The sequence below is a fragment of the Acomys minous genome (genome assembly GCF_964271855.1).
Source record: "Acomys minous genome assembly, chromosome: 2".
Taxonomy (NCBI): Eukaryota; Metazoa; Chordata; class Mammalia; order Rodentia; family Muridae; genus Acomys; species Acomys minous.
In genome coordinates, this window is record NC_140484.1 from 122112651 (window position 1) to 122130223 (window position 17573).

Here is a 17573-nt window from a genome sequence, read left to right on the forward strand (position 1 = left end):
AAGGTAGCCCAGCTAGAGGAAAGGGACCCAAAGGCAGGCCATAAGGTCAGAGACAGCCTCTAGTCCCATTGTTAGGGGACCCACATGGTGACCAACCTACACATCTGCTACATACATGTAGGGTGTCTATGTCCAGGCCCTGCATGCTCTTTGGTTGGTGGTTCAGTCTCTGTGAGGTCCCCACCATGGGCCCAGGTTAGTTTACTCTGTGAGTCTTCTTGTGGTGTCCTTAACCCTCCAGCTCCTTCTATCCTTCCATCCACTCTTCTACAAAACTCCCTGAGTTCAGGCTATTGTTTGGCTATTGGTCTCTGCATCTGTTTCCATCATCTGCTGGATGAAGATCTCATAACACAGTTATGCTAGGCTCTTTTCTTCAAGCATAGTAGAGTATTATTAATAGTGTCAAGGGTTAGCTCTCTGCAATGGGATAATCTCAAGTAGGGCCAGTCATTGATTTGTCATTCCTTCAATCTCTGCTCCATCTTTATGCCTACACTTCTGGTAGGCCCAACAAATTTTGGACCAAAGATTCTGGGGGGGGGGGTTGGTGTTCCCTCCCTACACTGGAAGCCCCACCTCACTGCAGGAGGTGGATACTTTAGGCTTCACAACCTCTCCTTCTAGGAGTCTCAGCCAGGGTCACCTCCATAGACTCCCGTGAAGCCTCCCCTACCCCAGAGATGCCTCCCGATGATTATTGTACTCTCTCCCAGTCCTCCCTCACCCCTGCTGTGTTCTCCACACACCTGATCCCCATCTCCTGTTACCCTTCCCACTCCCTCTCTAACCCAGCTCCCTCCTTCCAGCTACTCTAAATGTCTATTTTATTTCGCCTTCTGAGTGGGAGTCCAGCACCCTTCCCTCAAGCCCTCCTTGGCTTCTTTGGGTCTGTGGATTGTAGCAAGGCTATCCTGTAATTTATGGTTAATATCCACTTATAAGTGAGCATGCCAGGCATGTATTTCTATGTCTAGCTTACCTCACTCAGGATGATACTTTATAGTTCTAGCCATTTTCCTGCAAATTGCATGATGTCATTGGTTTTTGTTTTGGTTTTGTTGTTGTTGTTGTTGGTGGTGGTGGTGGTAGTGGTAGTAGTGGTTAGTTGGTTGGCTTTTTGGGGGGGGGCTTGATTGCAGAATATGGGTGAGGGGTTGCTTACAGCAACATGGGTGACTACAAAGCAGCCTCACAATAAAAGTCTCACTCCAGTGTACATGACAGCTTCCACATAGCTGCTCAGTTAACTTTACAGTCTCTTTATATCCTAGCATCTCAAGACCTATAGATCATGAGGCAGCTTGCCATAGGGGGAGAAATACACACAAATGGTGAAAAGGTACAGGAAAGATTAGCCAAAATATCAGATAAGGGTTTAATGACCCTCCCACTCTATTTTTAAAATGTATTTATTTAAATATTTATTCACTTTACATTCCAATTATAGGCCCCTTCCTCTTCTCCTCCTGATCCCTCCCTCCCTCCCTCCTCCCCTTATCTGCCTCCTCCTACTCCATAGAAGATAGAAACCCCATCACACTTACCCATCCCATCATATCAAGTCACATCAGGGCTGATTGCATCTTCTCCCGTGGCATGGTAAGGTAGGCCAGCTAAAGGAAAGTGGTCAAAAAGCAGGCAGCAGAGTCCATTTCAGAGACAGACCCTACTCCCCTTACTAAAGGACCCACATGAAGATCAATCTGCAGATATACATATGTGCAGGGGGCCTAGGTCCAGTCCATATATTGTCCTTGGTTGGTGTTTCAATCCCCCCAACCCCCCTGGACCCAGGTGAGTTGGCTCTGTTGGTCTTCTTGTAGAGCTCCTGTTCTCCCCCATGCACGCTCCGTCCTTCTATTCTTCCTCCGGCTCTTCCACAGGGTTCTTTGCTGCTATCTGCTCAACATTTGGCTGTAAGTCTCAGCATCTGTTTTGATCCATTTCTGAGTGCTATGCTAGGCTCCCTTCTGAAAGCATACCAGAGTGTCTTTACATTCAATGTAATTCCTATCAAAATTGCAACATAATTCTTTAAAGACCTTGAAAGAAAATTCTCAACTTCATATGGAAAAAACAGAAAACTCAGAATAGCTAAAAACAAATCTGTACAATAAAAGAACTTCTGGAGGTATCTCCAGCCCTGATTTCAAGCTGTACTACAAAGCCAACAGTTATAAAAACTGCCTGATTATGCTTTGAAATAGACTAGTGGATCAATGGAGTCAAATTGAAGCCACAGAAATAAAGCCACACACCTACGAACACTTGATTTTTGACAAAGAAGCTAAAACCATATAATGGAAAAATGATAGTATCTTTAGTACTAGATGTCTTCATGTAGAAAAATGCAAATATATCCATATTTATCAAGTCCAAGTGGATCAAGAACCTTAACATAAAACCAGACACATTAAATCTGTTAGAAGAGAAAGTAGGAAAGAGCCTTGAATTCATAGTCACAGCTTCCTGAACAGAACACCAAGAGCTCGGTCTTGAAGATTAATAATTAATAAACTGAAAAGCTTCTCTAAGGCAAAGGACAGTGTCAACAGAACAAAACAGCAGCCCACATATTGGGAAAAGATATTTACCAACCCTACATCTGACAAAGAGCTAATATCCAAATTACATTTTAAAAACTCAAGAAGTTAAACACCAAAACCCAAGTAATCTAATTTAAAAATGGGGTACAGAGCTAAACAGAGAATTCTAAACAGAGGAATCTTGAATGGCCAAGAAGCACTTAAAGAAATGCTTAACATTCTTAGTCCCCCGGGAAAGGCAAATCAAATCCATCAGAATGGCTAAGAACAAAAACTCAAATGACAGTACATGCTGGTGAGGATGTGGAGAAAGGAGAACACTCCTCCATTGCTGGTGAGAGTGCAAACTTGTACAACTACTATGGAAATCAATCTGGTGGTGTCTCAGAAAATTAGGAATAGCCCTACCTCAAGACCCAGCTATATCACTTCTGGGTATATGCCCAACAAGATGCTTCACCCTACCACAAGGACATTTGCTCAACCATGATCACAGCAGCTTTATTCATAATAACCAGAAACTAGAAACAATCTAGATATCCCTCAACCAAAGAACAGATAAAGAAAATATGGTACATTTACACAATAGAATACCACTCAGCTACTAAAAACAAGGAAACCATGACATTTGCAGGCAAATGGATGGAACTAGACAAGATCATCCTGAGTGAAGACCCAAAGAATCTAAGTAATAAGCAGGGCCCAAGGCAGGCCCTCCTTGAATCTTACTCAGATGGTGAAATAGAATAGACAGCGGAAGTGGAAGTAGAGAAGGAACTAAATAAAAGAGATTGTGGAGAAGGAAACAAGAGAAGATCAGATGTGGGAAGAGTAGGATGGGTGGTTAGAGATCTTGGAGAGAAAAAGGAAACCAAGGACGAGATATCACTGAGACAAGCTGGAGACCTGGGACAGAGTAGGCTTCAGGGAGGATATGAGGATGTCTCTAGCTGAGCATCCTAGCAATGGGGGGCGGGCAACATGGAGACTGAGGAGGCCACTTTCTAGCCAGGCAAGATTTATAGTGATGGGAAGGGAACACCAATCCACCTGCAAAACCTTCAAACCAAAATTTATCCTACCTACAAGATGTGCAGCGATAAGAGAAAGATAGAGACTGGGGGAATGACCAACCAATGCCTGGCTCAACCTGAGACCTACCTAATGGGAGAAAGCCAACCCCTGACACCACTAGGGATATTCTGCTATGTTTACAGACAGGAGCCTAACTTAACTGTCCTCTGAGAGATCCCACCCAGTAGCTTATTGAATCAGATGCCGAGACTCAGAGCCAAGCATTAGGTGGAGCTTGGGAGTCCTGGAGAAAAGTGGGGGATGGAGCTAGGGGACAGAAGGATGCTGAGGGGTCAAGAAAGCCAAAAGTAGAGCAGAAGAGTCAACTAACCTAGACACATGAGGGTTTACAGAGACAGAAGCAATAACCAAAGAGCATGCATGAACTAGTCTTAGGTCCCCTACACATATGTAACCTATAGGCAGTTTGATCTTCATGTGGGTCTCCTAGTAAGATGAATGTGTGCTGTCTATGACATGGATTCTGTTGCCTGCTTTTCGATCACGTCCCCGTAACATGGCTGGCTTGCTTGGGCTCAGTGGGTGAGGATGACCTCAGTCTTGATGTGACTTGATGTGCTGGGGTAGGTTGTGGTGGGGAGCCTCCCTTTTCTGAGGACAAGGAGCGGAGAGATAGAGGGAAGAGTGTGGAAGTGAAAGACTGAGAGGAGAAGAGGAAGGGAGCTCCAATCAAGATGAAAAGTGAATATTTAAATTTTAAAGAGTTTTAAAAAGGAATTGTGTTGGGATTTTAATGGTAAGTGCATTTAATCAGTAGATTGCTTATGCTAAGATGGTCATTTTCACTATGTTAATCCTACTGATCCATGAGCATAGGAGATCTTTCCATCTTCTGATATCTTCTCCAATTTCTTTTTTTTTTTTCAAAGACTTGGAGTTCTTGTCATATAAGTCTTTCACTTGCTTGGTTAGAGATACATAGTAGTCATTGAGTAGAGAGTTGTTCAGTTTCCATGAGTCTGTAGGCTTTCTGTTGTTGTTGAAATCTAGCTTACATCCATGGTGATGTGATAAAACACAAAGAGTTATTTCAACTTCCTTGTGTCTGTTGAGTCTTGCTTTGTGAACAACTGTGTGGTCAGTTTTGGAGAAGGTTCCGTAAAGTGCGGAAAAAGTATATTCTTTTTGTGTTTGGGTGGAATATTCTGTAGATAACTGTTAGGTCCATTTGATTTATAGTATCTGTTAGTTTCATTATCTGTTCAGTTTCTATCTCGATGACCTGACCATTGTTGTGAGATGGGTGTTGATGTCTCCTACTATGAATGTGTGGGTTTCAATGTGTGATTTAAGGTTTAGAAATGTTTCTTTTACAAATGTGGGTGCCCTTGCATTTAGGGCATAGATGTTCAAAATTGAGATGCCATCTTGGTGGATTTTCCTTTATGAGTATACAGTGTCCTTTCCTGTCCCTTTTGACTAATTCTGGTTAAAACTCTACTTTGTTAGATATTAGAATGGCTACTCTATCTTGCTTCTTGGGACCACTTGGTTGGAAAACCTTTTTCTAGACCTTTACTCTGAAGTAATGTCTAATCTTTGTTGCTTAGGTGTGTTTTTGGAATGCAGCAGAATGATGGATCCTGTTTTCTTATCCATTCTTTTAGCCCATGTCTTTTCTTTGGGGAATTGAGTTCAATGATATTGAGAGCTATTAGTGCCCAATGATTGTTAATTCCTGTTATTTTGATGTTGGTGGTGTTAGTGTGTTTGTGTTTATGTATACTTCCCTTCTTTTTATTTAATTAGTGTGGGATTATTTGCTTCCTGTGTTTTCTTGGATGTAGTTAACTCCTTGTGTTGAAGTTTTCCTTTTATTATTTTCTGTAGGGCTGGTTTAAGGATAGATATTGTTTAAATTTGGTTTTGTCTTGGAGTATCTTCTTTTCCCCATCTATGGTGATTGAGAGTTTTGCTGGGTATAGTAGTCTAGATTGGCATCTGTGGTCTCCTAGAAGCTACATCTGTCCAGGCCCTAGCTTTTACAATCTGTTGAGAAGTTGTGTGTAATTCTGATAGGTCTGCCTTTGTATGTTACTTGGCCTTTTCCCCTTGCAGCTTTTAATATTCTTTCTTTGTTCTCTAGGATTAGTGTTTTGATTATTATATGGTGGGAGGATTTTTTTTCTGGTCCAGTCTAACTGGTATACAGTATTCTTCTTGTATATTTCTAGGTATCTCTTTCTTTAGGTTAGGAAACTTTTCTTCTATTATTTTGTTGAAAATATGTTCTGGTTGTTGGATCTGGGACTCTTCACCTTCTTCTCTTTCTATTACTCTTAAGTTAGGTCTTTTCATAGTACCCCACATTTCCTGGATGTCTTTTGTCAGGAATTTTTCTAGATTTAACATTATCTTTGGTGTATTGATTTCTTCTATCATATCTTCTATGCCTGAGATTCTCTCTTCTATCTCTTGAATTGTGTTGGTGATATTTCAGGATTCCCTTGCTTTGTGTTTCCTTTATTGACTCTACTACCATTTTCAGGTCTTGAACAGTTTTATTCATTTATTTCGCCTGTTTAATTGTGTTTCCCTGTATTTCTTTAAGAGATTTACTCATTTCCTTTTTAAAGGCACCTACCCTCTTTATAACATGGTATTTAAATTCATTTTGTTGTGGTTTGGTTGTGTTAGGATATAGAGGGCTCGTTGTAGTAGGGTAGCTGTTCTCTGAAGGTGCTGTATTGCCTTGGCTCCTATTGATGTGATCTTACACTGGCTTTTAGCCATCTGGTTATCCAGGATGTTCCTGGAAGGCAAATCTGGATGTCCCTGGTGCACTGGCCTGGTGAGGTGGCCAGACAATGGAGCTACATAGTCCTGAGACCCTGTAGTCTCCTTGGGAATGAAGGAAATGGGGCTCTAAGGACAGCATGCAGCTCACCTCTGCTCATTGAGCTACAGTTGGACCAGACTGGGAGAGGACTTGTGTGGCAGAGTAGGGTCTAACCTGGATGTTCCTGGGGCCCTACATGTCTCCTTGGGGATATGGGTGATAGGTGTCAGAGGATAGCTCACCTCTGCTGGCTGTGCCCCAGGTGGATCCTGTGGGGAGGAGACACTCTTCAAACAATTTTATACTGGCAAGTAAGTTTCTGCCTATAGATTGGGGATGCTCAGAAGAGGATGCACCAAAATATACCCATCCTCATTTTCTTTCTTTCTTAAGTCATATTACACCAAGATGGAGAAAATAGGAAGTGTGGAAAAACTGCTTTTCTAAAACCTTGAAAATGAGGTGCAAAACACAAGGAGGTACAAGATAAACAGCATCAGTGACAAGGGTGTGTGTGTGTGTGTGTGTGTGTGTGTGTGTGTGTGTGTGTGTGATGCTGAATATATGATCCAAACATCTCTTCAGGATTTAAGAGAAGTTCCAGAGAAAATGATGTCTCAAAGGGGGGTATTTGTAAAAAGCTCCGAGATGTGCGCCCTGGGGGAGGGAAGACAGTAGCATTCTCACATTTACAAATCCTCTCTCAACACCATTATTCTATATCCTCCTTCCAGTCTCGCATTCTTTCTGATGATGCCGCCTTTTCTTATGACTTCATGGGTTTCCATATATTGTTTTCTGAATGAACTCTGATTGTCTTAATGAGCTCTGACAGGCCTTTTCAGATAGAATTCACACATCTTCACTGGGAAGTTTACCTGATTACCGTCTTCAAGTGATGCAAAGGCTTTTTCACTTGTACTCACAGACTTGTCAGGTGCTCATGGGTTTGAGCATCCTCTGGCTCCTCGGCAAAGAAGAAGTGCCCTGAAGCATGCAAACTACCCCTGGGTCATAGTATCTTACTGATAAGCATCCTAATAATATTCAAAGAATTAATAAAACAGTAAGGATATTTTTGGTGCTATAAAAGCTTTGAAATGGGGAAGAAGAAAATCACAGGCTCTTTGTGTGCTGAGAAGGATGAAAGGGCTGAAGTCTGAGGAGAATCTGAAACTTTCTAGAACAACTAGTGCTGGGAAAGTAGTTGGAGGTGACAGGAGGATTTAGAGGCTGAGTAAGTATCTGACTGCAGCTTACATGCCAGTGGCATCAATTAGTAAACAGAAATCCAGAAAATTGAAACTCGTGACCTCCCTGCAAAGTTAAAAGCAGCCCTTCCCACTCCTGCAGTCAATAGCTTTGTCTGTGAAGTAAATTAAGAGTGATCAAATCAGAGCTCTGGGGCAGAACGCCTGAGACAGCTGGGGCTTCCCTAAGGGCATGAAAATACTAATATTCTGCCCAAGTCCATGATCAAAGGCTTGCCGGACTCACTCAGGAAGAAGAAAATGCACTTAACAGGATTATAGAAACCTTTGATTCTTAATCTGTTGCTGTGAGAAAACAGGAATTTTTGGTCTACCAAATAGAATTTTGCATCAACTATCATGTTTTTGACAAATCTGTATTGTAATCACTATTAAGCAATAACTGGTATATGCAGCCACATAAGAAATCATCAGATATAAACCTAACATAGAATTGAGCACCTTATCTCAATTCACTGAATATTTTCCTAGACTTCTGCAATCTCAGAGCATCTCAGGCAGAATGATGGAGCTGTGAGGGACCCTGAAGAACATCTGACATTAAACCACGTTTTCTTAGACAGCAGAGTAAAGCTAAAACTTCTCAGGGTTCCTACCTCATTAGTGAGTGGTAGAACCGAAGTTAAAAAAAATATTTTTCTCATCTTTCTATGGAATGAATTTCCCCCTGTGGCGTGTTACAAAATGAGGTTAAATTGCACTTAATATTCACTTTTTAATTATTCAGTGAATTATTCAGTATCTTTCTAAGGAGTTTTGTCCTAGGAAATTAAGCTAAATAGCATTTCCGTCTTAAAAATTTCAACCCCACAGATCGAGAGAAAATAATTTTTCTGGAATACTTCCTTTTTTTTTTAAAGAGTTTTAGAAAGTGGAAATTTTCCTGAATAGACACTAAATACTGTAAGAACTGTGAAGAGCAAGACTGATTGATCAAAGAGATGGTGGGTTGATTACAGGAGATAGGAATAGAAAGAATAAAGGAATGGACCTTCTTACACGGAAGGGGTACAAGGAAAGGAATAAGATTGCTGGCTAGAATAAATACAGCCTATTAAAATACAGCAAATATTTCAAAAGAACCAGATTGCCAAATCTGGAATGAAATTAATTCTATAGAAAAAAAAAGCTTCTGGGAGGATACATGGGATGGGCTAACAACTGAGATGTAATATGTATAATAAAAAAAAAAAAAAAAAAGCTTCAGGGCATATTCCATAATACACCAATTCCCAAATATGCTTCATAAAAATAAAGAAAATGAGAATTCTGTTCAAACAAGATGGAGAAATACTCCATGCCCACTTAGAGATTATCAGAGCATGCTGGCATGTTAAATGTGCCAAGTCTTCATGTACATGAAAATGCTAATTTTTCAAGCTTCTGATTAAATATGATGCACATAACAATACTGCTTAATTGCCTGTCACAACTGCATACACCCAGCATCTGGACCGTGCAACAGCATTGCAGATGTACTTAGCCCTTTTCAACACTGTCCGAGATTCACTCAACCCTAGAGCAGAGAGCACCGAAGTCACTCTCTAAAAGGAGAAATGGCAGCTAGTTTATGCTTTGCTGGCTATGAATAAGCTCTTTTGCTGGTCTGCCTATGTTTTTTCCAGATAACTTTTTAATTTTAAGATGAAGTCTTAGGTTGTGGGACATAAAGAAAGAGACCACTAAAAAAAATGTTAGGTTTGTGCCTCCTGCCTACCATAGACATTCCTTCCTTTCATGTCACACCCACAGAGAGGGGAGGAGTTCTGCTAAGGACAGAGAATGCATTTCAGAGAACGACTCAGAAACATAAATCCTGATCATCAGCTTAGAGGCTGGTTTAAATGGCTTTGTGAGTTTCCTCCACATATCCCTGAAACTGACATCTCACTTTCCTCAAAGACCACAGATAATTCGCACACAGGCAGCATTACACACAGAAGAGAAATCTGATAATAATGAAGAACAAGAGTGATGATAACGTAGGGATTAAGGAAGGGGCTGTGGGAGATGCACAGAAATATGAGCTCATTATCTCAGATGTTTTCAAAGATTCTTTAGGGAAAACCTCCCATCTCCCTTAGGTTATCAGAGCTAACAATGGAAAAGGCTTTTGGAGACAGGAGAGGCAGCCATTAGCCCTTCATAGAGTCTGTCCTCCTAGGCATGCCTCATCACTACTAGTGGTGCTGGCTGAGAGGAAGATTTGCACTTTACCTGAATCCCTCCTGGTTATAAAAGATATTCACCCAGGGCTGCAGTAAAGACTGGGAGGAGAAAACAACAAAGAAATAAGGAAAAGAAATAAAGGAGAGGAGATCAACACCTGACTAACACTAAGGTTTATCCAGCTCAATAATCCGGCACTTCAGCTTGCATCCCACAGAAGCATCTGGCTTGTTTCTATGATACCAACGACTCCATTCTAAAGGGCAGTGGCAACCAGCTCAAACCAGCTTCAGCTTCATGCCTCCCCAAGTCCTTATTGGGTTAAACGCTTCAATTTCAGTAACTTGAACTTGGTCATGGTAAAAACACTTACACCACAGAAAGCTGTAGGAAGAAACTTTACCTGTGTAGTACTTATTGAGAACTGACAATGAAACAGTTTCTAGCACACCACGGTGTCAAACCAGGACTCAGAATGCATGAATAGTACAGTTTTTCTCCCAATATAATATTCTTATTGACTGGGAATTTTATACAATGCACCCCGATCACACTGGATTTCCATTCCTCCTAGGTCCACCCTCCCACTCTTGTACCCCATGCCCCAAAACATTTCTTTGGATTAAAAAAAAAAACCACCAGGTACAATATGCGTTGTTCATTTACTCATTACAGCATGGTCAAACTCTCAGTGGCCAGTCTCTTAAAGATAACTGGGTCCTTTCCCAGCTCCCAGCCCCCTACCCAGCATACCAGAAGCCACCAACTGTGAAAAGCTAAGCTTCCTGTGGTCTGTAGGAAGCCTTGATAGGAACTCTATGGCCCCTTGAGTTTTTGGTAGCTGTAAATTACTAAAAGGAGCACATTAAGAATAGCTAGCACAGGCTAAGTATTCATAGGTCAACTAGGCCTCTTAACATCCTGGAAATAATCAGAAGTCTCGAGAGAGGCGGGATTTAACCGTCCCTCTCACCTAAAGTCCTCCACGATCCCATTTCCTGCCCAAGAACATGACCTCTGCAACTACATCTTCAGAATCATGGCTATACATATAGGATTTTTCTCTATGGGGGAAAGTTACTCCTTTTTCATTTCCTTTATTGGAAAATGGTCACACACACACACACACACACACACACACACACACACACACACACGCATGCACGCGCACACACACACACACACACACACACACACACACACACACACATCAAAAAAGAAACATGTATGTAGCACCAGGCAGGTTATATTGTATTGCATCTACAAATCCATAGCTACGCCTGATTCTGGAAGCTTCCTACCCATGCTGCAGCCTCAGGCTGGGACACACGCTGCCTGCTTCCTGTGTCTATATATCATTCTTGCAAGATGCACTGATATAGAGCAAGTGATGTGGAAATTGGCAAGAGAAGTATGTAACATCATCACAAATATAGATTTAATTTCCTGCTTAACTATGTATTCTTCACCTAATCAAGCCACCCCTTGATGTCTGAGGACATGAGACCTCTGGGAACTTATCAGTTCAGTTCCCTTGACCTAAGGATAGAACTGGAATGGAAGAAAACTTCACAGGCATTGCATCAGCCAAGTGACAGCTGTGAGAAGCTGATTGCTTAAACTAAAGCCCTGACGGCTTCTTGTTTCTTGTCTCTCCCAAGGACTAAGAGCCATAGCAGACTGTATGCTGAAATTCCACAGTGCTAAGTTGTTAATGGTGCAATGACTCCATCTGCCCCATCTGCCTGTCCGCAGGCGATGACTGCAGAAGACAGAGCTGAAGAGAGGTGCAGGCTCCTGCCCATGTCTCCGCAAGAGCCCAGTTCTCTCCTATAATTCCTCAAGCATTTTTCCTACATCTGCTCTCAAGGAGTGAAGCACTTTCCCCATTAAAGGTCAAATGATTTAGAACAAAAAATCAGCATGCAATATGCAACCATGGATATACGAGCTTTGAGAGAGCTCAACACGCCACTGGCTACATTCAACTACAATTCAATTACAAACAAAAAGTCTTTACGGTCTCTCTTTGTTGTTAAGAGGATACCGAGAACTTCATCAGGATAAGGGAAAGTTTCCAACAATAGCTAGAAAATGAAGCACAGGCGAATCAGATGCCTGAGAGAAAAAGCACAAATTGTCAATCCTCTTCTTGGTTCTTCAATTCTTGAGAACCTTTATTAAAGAATATATCCCATCTTTTAAGTGTGCACTATCTTGATTGGGGGTCATCTTCATTTTGAGAAAAATATATTACTTCACCCACGTTTAGTTAATTATTCATTCATATCTACCTCATAAAAGCTATTAGACATTTTTAAACATTTTTAATTGTTGTTGTTTTGAGGAAGGGCTTAGGTATCTCAGGCTAATCTCAAACTCTGAATGCACCCAAGGCTTAAGTTCATTATCCTCTTCCCTATACCTTCCGTTTATGAGTATATGCTACCACACTTGGTCATGTTTTCAGCTTTTATTTGCACTTATTAACTATAAAATAGTGAATCGCTACAATGTCTCACACACATGAAATGCATGTTAATAATATTTGCCTCTCCATTACCTTCTCTTATGACCCCGTCACCTCCTTCCTGATACCTTCCTCCTTTCTAACAGTTTTCACATCTTATCTTTATCTAGGTGTCACATAGGAGAGGAAGCATGCCGTATCTGTCTGATCATAGCTTATTTCACTTAACATGGTAGTCTCTAGTTCCATCCATCTCCTACAAACATTATCCTATTCTTTTTGCAACTAAATAATACTCCATTGTACACATCTGCCAAGTTTTCCTTATTTGTCAATTAATGGAAACATGGATTAGTTCCATATCTTGGCTATTGTGAATAACAATGAAATACATATGGAAATATCGGTATCTCCATTGTGTCCTGACTTTTATTCCCTTGAGTTTGTATGTAGGGAGGGAACAACTGTATTACCAGTAGTTATATTTTTAATTTTTTAAGGAACCTTCATTCTGATGTCCATATTGTCTACACTAGTTTACATTTTCTTCTGCATCCTACTTAAATAGCAGCATCTTTTGAAAATCTAAAAATAAATTATTCTACCTGTATATTTGGGAGGGGCACTCTAGTCAACTGCAGCTTCAAAAGCTACTGGTGAGAAGCTGAAGTGTCTGTCTTACCATAGCCAAAGACTCCCTGACAGAGATTTCAGGAGTGTGAGGCGGAGTTTGCAGAGTCTTCTTTCTAGGGCTTTCGTAACCAATGACAGCTGTTTCAAGTGGTTCCTTTTGGGTCATCATTACATCATGATGAACACAACACTGCCTTGGAGTGAGTGAAGAAACACCAATCTGTGGAGTAAGACCCATGCCACAGTTAAGTCGTATGCTAGTCTTTTGACCTTATGATAGCTACATAAGGTCTTACGTCACAGTTTCTTCATTTTAGTGAGAGGTAGGGAGAATATTCTGCCTCATAAGGTTCTGTGAGGGTCCATTTAAATGTGTGCTAATATACTTATGCTGGTTAATTTTAACTGTCAATTTAACACAAGCCAGAACCACCTGAGAAGGAAATCTAAATTGAGGAATTGTCTAAGTCAGGATGGCCTTTGGGCGTTTGTGGGAGGTTGTCTTGACTGTTAGCCGATGTGGGAAACAGTGTTTCCTGGTAGGGATGCTGACCTGAGTGAAGAAAGTTATCTGAGCATATGTAGGAAGCAAGCCAGCAGTGGAGTCTATTTGTTTCACTTTGCTCTTGAGAGTGAATGTAAAGACGCTAGCTGCTCAAATTCTCAAACTGACCTCCTCCCTTCAGTGATGGATTGGAACCTGAAACTGTAAGCACCCTCCTCTTCCCCTGAATTGCCTTATGTCAAGGCATTTGTCACAGTAACAGGAGCAGGAGTACTATGTAAAACAGTATTTAGGTAAGAACCTAGCCTGAGAAATCAGTGTTGTGAACTACCAAGGACACAGACTCGTGTTTGACCCTCGCTGCTTCTTTTACGCCTTGTGACATTTAGTTATTGTTCTTTGGACAGCTTGATAAATATCTTTCTCACTGTTCAAATGTGAATAAAATCTACCTGACAAGACAACCACAGAGGATCTTCTTGTTCCTACATCCTCTTCCACGCAGCAGGGTGTACCAGGAAATGTCTTTGTTTAAAGCAAGACACAAGGGCAGAGGGAGCTGGACCATAAGGACTGAATGGAGAGCATCCTCAGAGGACTTTAGAGGTGTTCAAATAACACTCATTACATGGTGAAGGTGGAGATCATTCAGAGTGAAGCTGGATCCTTCTACCATATCCCAGAGGAAAAGCTCTTATTAACATTTCAAGAGATGCTAGCAATGGGTATCACTGATAAGGCAAAACCCTGGAACCATGCACTCAACATGTGCATCCTGTGCTGCACAGAGAGAAAGGAAGTGTCTGCAAGTCACTTTCCTGTTTTTCAATCAAAAAAAAAAAAAGGTGGACTTGTGCTTATTCTGCCAACTCAAGACATATAAGTGAAAAACAAGCTTGCCCCCGGCAATGCACTTTCATTTGCTTATTCCAGCAACGTGGTACACCTACCATGTGCTGTAGATGAGTGGCACACAATGTTTGCCAAAGGGAATCCAGAAGCCCAGACAGCATGAAGCAGCACTATAAAGACCTTTGTATTCCATCTACAGAGCTACAGCAGCCATTTCATAAGGCAGGCACCTTAGAGTAGGCCTGTGCTCCATCTTATGATAGGAAGAAAGCAAAATAGGCATAAGGAGGGTGACATCATCAGCACAAACATCTGACAACATAAACATCATCTCAGAGTTGGGAAGGAAGGCATCACGGGAGGAGTAGGTATAAATGACACAGGTAGAGCCAGGGAGGTGGAGGAGGAGACTACTACACTGAACTGAGTCACAAATCACTTGCAGGAAGAGTCAGCACACGTGGCGAATGACATGGGAGGTCCTCGGAAGAGAGCATGTTAGGAGGGAGAGGCATGTGAAGAAGCAGAGCTGGAGACACCGAGTGAATCAGACAAACCAGAGCACAGAGAGATGAGGTCACATTCGCCTTGTGTCACAGAAGCTAAATGCCAAAGCAAGGCCTGGAAACCTTGCTCTTGTCACTCAGGACTGGATCCCCTTTTCTGGGCTGAAGCAAGAACATACTGGGTCGGAGCAAACATTTCCAGGCTGACAAAAAAAAGCTGAGAGTGGTTTTCCGTACTAACAGTACCTTCCAGACCTCTTGTGCATATCAAGGACAGGAAGAGGGGAAAACCCCAAACATCCTCAGAAGCCAGGCTAACAGCCAACTTCCAAAGGAAAGAGAACAATTAAAAAATAACAAATACCAGAGACAATATAAGCATCCAACACCAAAACAGTGATTAAATAAATAATAACAAATCCATTCATGTGAGTATTCTTCAACTATTACAAATGTATAAATATAATTGTATTCAAATGTCTATTAAATAATATTTATAAAAGTAATATAAAAATCATACTTATAAAAGATAAGATTAAAAAAACAGTAAAGATAAGCTGAACATGTTAGTAAGTTGTTTTATCAAAACAATTATAAGTTATTTTTAATACTAAGAATATATAGCATATACATAAATATCCATCAGTATAGACAAAGATATATACTTTATTTCTTTCTTCACTTTTTTTCATGGAAAACTATAAGCAGCTATGTTGACAGGTAATCAGGGTACAGCTATGTATGTGTCCAGAATTGCACCGCAAGTGGTAGAAGACAGAAAATAGTTAAAAGTCCTGTGCTCAAAAGTTGTAGAAAAAAAAAGATTGGGGCAACTGAAGATGCTGGTACAGAGCTGCAACTCAGTAATTGTGGATGGATGGATGGATGGATGGATGGATGGATGGATGGATGGATGGATAGGTAAAATTGACTTATGTGCAAGATTATCTGTTCAGCAGGATCTGGATATTGTCCAGAAAGATGAATATTCTGCAATCTCTTTTCCCAGGATCCCTTTCTAGTATGGGTCTTCACTAGTTCTGTTGAAGAAAGACTTGAGTTCTGAAAGAAGTTTGATTTCACCATAATTTATAGGCACTTGAGCACAAGCAGAAGGGAGATACTGGGAGTATCACCCTAAGAATCAGGCTATTAAACTTTTTCATCATAACCACAGTCTAGAATACATTGTCAGAAACTCTTGCTTTGGAGTGACAGTTGCTGAGGGAAGAGGGACACTCCTAACACCTGAGCACTTTGTTATTATCCGCTAAAAGGAGGAATCCCCTTTCTAGGGCTGTTCAATCTTTAATCTCCTCTGTCAGTCCTTTTTGTATTTGAATCACCTAGAGTAGCTTCTGTCCAAAGGAAACCATAATTAACATGGACTTCATACAATAAAGTGCAGGACTGAGGGGTCCCTAAGATGCCACAAGCACACAGGATGCTATCCAAGTTAGACTCAGGGTATCTTGTCCAAGCCAGATGTACTAAGCAGGCGTATAACCTCTTTGTATGTGAATAAATACCTCTTCTTGCTTACTTCAGGTTTTTCCTCACTCCTTCAAGCTTCTCTTTCTTCTTTATCGTCAAAACAAATGTGACTTTTTTTCTTTAAATGCTGAATCAATATTGGCCTTCACCAGCCCAATCTCATTTACAAAATTAATGGTTCAGTTTCCTGACAGTAATGGCAACTCTCCTGACATACGTGTAAAGAAATCTTCACAAAAAGTATTGAGAAATCTTCTGCCAAGGCCACTCCTTCCAGAAATGACTTCCAGATGCATCTAACTTCGTGTTCAGAGGAGCCATGGAGAAGTGAGTGGCTTTTGAGCCACTCCATTAAATAACACTTTTGGCCAATTCATTCATAGCCTTCACTTAGCCACTCAACAGAGGTATCACATATCTAATAGGTACCAGGCACTGGGGCTAGGTAAGAGGTAGGATGACAGCAAGGTGTGGTCCCTTCATAAGACATTGAAGATAGGCACAGGTAGCTACAAATGCTAAAACTGTAATACAAGAAAAATACTTCTTTTAAAAATGTATTTCTCTATTCACTTTACATCCTGGGTGTAGCCCCCGCCCTCCCCTCCTCCCAGTCCTGTCCTCCCATCTCTCCTCCCCTATTCCTCAGAAATAGGGAGCACACCCCTCTATCCACCTACCCCAGCTCATCAAGTTGTATCAGGACCGAGTTCATCCTTGTCCCCAGTGACCTGTTTGAGGCAGTCCCGTCAGGGAGAAGTGATCAAAAAGCAGGCAACAGAGTCCATGTCAGAGACAGCACCCATTCCTCTTGCTAGTGGACTCACCTGAAGCCTGAGTTACCCATTGGCTACATATCTGTAGAGGACCTAGGTCCAGTCCATGCATGGTCCTCCAGACTGCACAGGTCCCTCTGGCCCCTGGTTAGTTGGCTCTGTTGGTATTCTTGTGGAGCTCTCATCACTTCTAGGTCCTTTTATCCTTCACCTCACTTTTCCACTAGACTCCCTATGCTTTGCCCAGTATTTGGCTGTGAGTCTCAGCATCTGTTTCAAACTCCTGCTGGGTGGAGCCTCTCAGAGGACAGCTCTGATAGGCTTCTGTCTGCAAGCATAGAAGATTATCATTAATAAAGTCAGAGGTTGGCTCTCTTCCATGCGGTGGGTCTTGGGTTGGGCCAGGCATTTGCTGGACATTGTCTCAATCTCTGCTCTATCTTTAGTCCTGTGTGCCTTGTAGGCAAGGTAAGT

The 17573-nt window shown here is 41.4% G+C and overlaps 1 long non-coding RNA gene across 1 annotated transcript in view; it reads right to left on the reverse strand.

Annotated features, from left to right (window-relative positions):
• LOC311584976 overlaps nt 1-17332 on the reverse strand; it is a 55829-nt gene extending 38497 nt beyond the window's left edge. Inside the window, exon 1 of the long non-coding RNA XR_014775068.1 lies at nt 17151-17332. This is a non-coding gene — a long non-coding RNA (uncharacterized lncRNA). The remainder of the gene's footprint in view (nt 1-17150) is intronic.
• Nucleotides 17333-17573: the final 241 nt, after the last annotated feature.